The following is a 5343-nucleotide window of genomic DNA, read 5'->3' as shown; positions in this document are numbered from 1 at the left end:
CAGTGGATGTTGGCAATTTGATATCTGGTTCCTCTCCCTTTTCTAGAACCAGCTTGAACATCAGGAAGTTCACGGTTCACGCATTGCTGAAGCCTGGCTTGGAGCATTTTGAGCATTACTTTACTAGCACGTGAGATAAGTGCAATTGTGTGGTAGTTTGAGCATTCTTTGGCATTGCCTTTCTTTGGGATTGGAATGAACACTGACCTTTTCCAGTGCTGTGGCCACTGCTGAGTTTTCCAAATTTGCTGGCATATTGAGTGCAGCACTTTCACAGCATCATCTTTCAGGATTTGAACCAGCTCCACTGGAATTCCATCACCTCCACTAGGTTTGTTCATAGTGATGCTTTCTAAGGCCCACTTGACTTCACATTCCAGGATATCTGGCTCTAGGTGAGTGATCACACCGCCATGATTATCTGGGTCGTGAAGATCTTTTTTGTACAGTTCTTCTGTGTATTCTTGCTACCTCTTCTTAATATCTTCTGCTTCTGTTAGGTCCATACCATTTCTGTCCTTTATTGAGCCCATCTTTGCATGAAATGTTCCCTTGGTATCTCTAATGTTCTTGAAGAGATCTCTAGTCTTTCCCATTCTGTTGTTTTCCTCTATTTCTTTGCATTGATCACTGAGGAAGGCTTTCTTATCTCTTCTTGCTATTCTTTGGAGCTCTGCATTGAGATGCTTATATCTTTCCTTCTCTCCTTTGCTTTTCACCTCTCTTCTTTTCACAGCTATTTGTAAGGCCTCCCCAGACAGCAGTTTTGGTTTTTGGATTTCTTTTCCATGGGGATGGTCTTGATCCCTGTCTCCTGTACAATATCACGAACTTCATTCCATAGTTCATCAGGCACTCTATCTATCAGATCTAGGCCCTTAAATCTATTTCTCGCTTCTACTGTATACTCATACAGGATTTGATTTAGGTCATACCTGAATGGTCTAACGGTTGTCCCTACTTTCTTCAATTTCAGTGTGAATTTGGCAATAAGGAGTTCATGATCTGAGCCACAGTCAGCTTCTGGTCTTGTTTTTGTTGACTGTATAGAGCTTCTTCATCTTTGGCTGCAAAGAATATCATCAGTCTGATTTTGGTGTTGACCATCTGGTGATGTCCATGTGTAGAGTCTTCTCTTGTGTTGCTGGATGAGGGTGTTTGCTATGACCAGTGCATTTTCTTGGCAAAACTCTATTAGTCTTTGCCCTGCTTCATTCCATACTCCAGGGCCAAATTTGCCTGTTACTCCAGGTGTTTCTTGACTTCCTACTTTAGCATTCCAGTCCCCTATAATGAAAAGGACATCTTTTTTGGGTGTTAGTTCTAAAAGGTCTTGTAGGTCTTCACAGAACCGTTCAACATCAGCTTCTTCAGCATTACTGCTTGGGGCCTAGACTTGGGTTACTGTGGTATTGAATGGTTTGCCTTGGAAACGAACAAAGATCATTCTGTCGTTTTTGAGATTGCATTCAAGTACTGCATTTCAGACTCTTTTGTTGACCATGATGGCTACTCCATTTCTTTTGAGGGATTCCTGCCCGCAGTAGTAGATATAATGGTCATCTGAGTTAAATTCACCCATTCCAGTCCATTTTAGTTCGCTGATTCCTAGAATGTTGACGTTCACTCTTGCCTTTTCTTTTTTTTCTCTCTCATTAAACTTTTTTTAATGGGTCTCAAATTCTGTGACAGATTTTTGGTTGTTTTTGTTAAAAAGTACTGATTTTAAAAACTAATAACTTAAACTGCCACACACAAAACATATGGTCCACAAAAATATTCTCCTTTCCTTCTGAAGGTTTTACCTTGCATTGTTATCATTAACCAGTCTTTTACTATTAAACTTAAATGGCCAATTGAGACAAACAGTTCTGAGACCGTGCTTCCACCACTGATTAAGACTGGGGTGGCAGGTATTGGGGATAATATTCATTTAGCCTTCTGAGCTTTCTGGGCAGACTTGGTGACCTTGCCAGCTCCAGCTGCCTTCTTGTCCACTGCTTTGATGACACCCACAGCGACTGTCTGTCTCATGTCACGCACAGCAAAACGGCCCAGGGGAGGATAATCAGAGAAGCTCTCGACACACATAGGCTTGCCAGGAACCATATCAACGATGGCAGCGTCACCAGATTTCAAGAATTTAGGGCCATCTTCCAGCTTTTTCCCAGAACGATGATCAATCTTCTCCTTCAGCTCAGCAAACTTGCAAGCAATGTGAGCTGTGTGAGTCCAGCACAGGTGCATATCCTGCACTGATTTGGCCTGCATGGTTCAAAATAATCACCTGAGCTGTGAAGCCAGCAGCTTCCATGGGTGGATCATTTTTGCTGTCACCAGCCACATTGCCACGATGGACATCTTTGACAGACACGTTCTTGACATTGAAGCCCACATTGTCCCCAGGAAGGGCTTCACTCAATGCTTCATGGTGCATTTCTACAGACTCCACTTCAGTTGTTACATTGACTGGAGCAAAGGTGACCACCATGCCAGGTTTGAGAACACCAGTCTCCACACGACCCACAGGGACAGTACCAATACCACCAATTTTATAGACATCCTGGAGAGGCAAACGCAAGGGTTTGTCAGTTGGGTGAGTTGGTGGCAGGATGCAATCCAGAGCTTCAAGCAGGGTGGTTCCACAGGCATTGCCGTCCTTACGGGTGACTTTCCATCCCTTGAACCATGGCATGTTAGCACTTGGCTCCAGCATGTTGTCACCATTCCAGCCAGAAATTGGCACAAATGCTACTGTGTTGGGGTTGTAGCCAATTTTCTTAATGTAGGTGCTGACTTCCTTAACAATTTCCTCGTATCTCTTCTGGCTATAGCGTGGCTCAGTAGAATCCATTTTGTTAACGCTAACAATTAGTTGTTTCACACCCAGGGTGTAAGCCAGAAGGGCATGCTCACGGGTCTGCCCGTTCTTGGAGATACCGGCTTCAAATTCACCAACACCAGCAGCAACAATCAGGACAGCACAGTCAGCCTGGGATGTGCCTGTAATCATGTTTTTGATGAAGTCTCTGTGTCCTGGGGCATCAGTGATGGTAACATAGTACTTGCTGGTGTCAAATTTCCACAGGGAGATATCAATGGTAATACCACGCTCACGTTCAGCTTTCAGTTTGTCCAAGACCCAGGCATATTTGAAGGAGCCCTTTCCCATCTCGGCAGCCTCCTTCTTGAACTTTTCAATTGTTCTCTTGTCGATCCCGCCATATTTGTAGATCAGATGGCCAGTCGTGGTAGACTTCCCTGAATCTACGTGCCCAATGACAACGATGTTGATGTGGGTCTTCTCCTTTCCCATTTTGGCTTAGGTTTAACGGTGGTTTTCACGACACCTGTGTCCTGGCGGCAAACCCATTGTGAAAAAGCACTCTTGCCATCTCTTATCTGACCACTTCCAGTTTGCCTTGATTCATGGACCTGACATTCCAGGTTCCTATGCAGTATTGCTCGTTACAGCATCGGACCTTGCTTCTATCACCGGTCACATGTTCAAATATTTTCTTTCAATACTCCAATAGATGGTTTGCTCTTCCCTTGGGTTTGTGTATAGTAATTTGGAGACTCCTAGGGCTTCCCACAGAGAAGGCAATGGCACCCCACTCCAGTACTCTTGCCTGGAAAATCCCATGGATGGAGGAGCCTGGTGGGCTACAGTCCATGGGGTCACTAAGATTTGGACACGACTGAGCAACTTCACTTTCACTTTTCACTTTCACGCATTGGAGAAGGAAATGGCAACCCACTCCAGTGTTCTTGCCTGGAGAATCCCAGGGACGGGGGGAGCCTGGTGGGCTGCCGTCTATGGGGTCGCACAGAGTTGGACGCGACTGAAGTGACTCAGCAGCAGCAGCAGCAGCAGCAGCAGGGCTTCCAGGTGGCTCTAGTGGTAAAGAATCTGCCTGCAATGTAGGAGACGCAAGAGATATGGGTCTGGATTGGGATGGTCCCCTGGAGTAGGAAATGGCAACCCTTCCAGTATTCTTGCCTGGAGAATCCCATGGACAGAGGAGCCTGGCGGGCTGCAGACCATGGTTTGAAGAGCGTCAGACATAACCAAGCATATGCCACATACACAGTGTAGACGATGGTTTGGATATGAGTCCCTTATATCTGAAAATAGTCGAGAAAGCTTCACACTATAACTTCAATATGAATGATGAGTAGAAACTAGAGGAGAGGAAACATTTGAAAAAAAGTGTATGACAGTTGTGCTGCTGTGAAAGCACAGGATTTATGGAAGGAATAATGAAATGTCCATGTTTTTAGAGTATCAAAGGAAAATTGTTGGGAAATTGGCACCAGAATGTGGAAGGCATTGAATACCTTTCCTAGTGTAAGAATTTGAACTTTGTTCAGCTTTGGAAAGCATCAGACATATATAAATTTGAATTGAGAGTTGTTAAGGGAAACAACTTTTCCTTTAACACCTGTCTTCTTTATCTCTATGGAAGTGCCTCTCTCCTTATCTGCCTTCTCTTCTCTACACAGTTTGTTATTGGAAATAGCAGTCTAGCAGTACAGGGGCTGAGATTGAAAGGGTGGTGGGAGAGTAATTCAATAAATTAAGGTCCTTTTTACATGATTATCAATGAACGGTTTAAGTCAGAGGTCATGAAGACAAAGTGGAAATTTTAGTGATGGAAGAGAAAAACTGTATGTCTGTTTATAGAGTTTCCAGCCTGGCTAACTAGGAGTGTGGGGGTCAAGAAAAATTGAGATACCTGGAGAAGGAGCAGATCTGAAGGAGCCTCCATTAATGATGTGGAGGGATATTTAGGTAGAGGTGCCTGAAGTAAGGCTGAGAACCTGGATATGTAGGCTAGGACTAGAAACAATCCACACAGAGGAGGCATTGAAGGGATTAATGATTCATGAGGGCACCTGGTCAAAAGCAGAAGAGGATCTAAGACAGTGTTGGAGAAACAGGTCTGAACATTTAAACCCAGGAGCTCCCCTTGGATCTGAGGCTGGGGAATCTTGACTCTTTATCTTTTAATCCAATTATTCATGTCTTTGGTATTGTTGCTACTACATAGATTCTTTTATGTCAGTTAAGTAAAGTTAACATGTTTTAGAAATCAGGTTTTAGTAATCTTAGGTAGATAATTTAAAAAAAAAAATCTGTCTGCTAAAAGAACTTAAGGAAACAAACCATCCAAAAGAGCAAAGCATACTTAAATATAAGGAATGGTGAAAAAAAAAAGAGAGAGAGAGAGAGGTTTCTGTATACAGAACTACATTTGAAATGGGAATAAAGCAGAATATTATCAAGGCTAGATTTAAGGCTTACTGGCTTAAGTGATCTTGGCAATAGAGACCAAATTG

The 5343-nt window shown here is 43.4% G+C and overlaps 1 pseudogene; it reads right to left on the bottom strand.

The window, feature by feature from the left end:
* Positions 1-1857: 1857 nt before the first annotated feature.
* LOC128062325 (elongation factor 1-alpha 1-like) lies at positions 1858-3364 on the bottom strand (annotated as a pseudogene).
* Positions 3365-5343: the final 1979 nt, after the last annotated feature.

This window comes from Budorcas taxicolor, chromosome 17 (genome assembly GCF_023091745.1).
Source record: "Budorcas taxicolor isolate Tak-1 chromosome 17, Takin1.1, whole genome shotgun sequence".
Classification (NCBI taxonomy): Eukaryota; Metazoa; Chordata; class Mammalia; order Artiodactyla; family Bovidae; genus Budorcas; species Budorcas taxicolor.
This window is presented reverse-complemented; position numbering and strand designations above follow the sequence as displayed.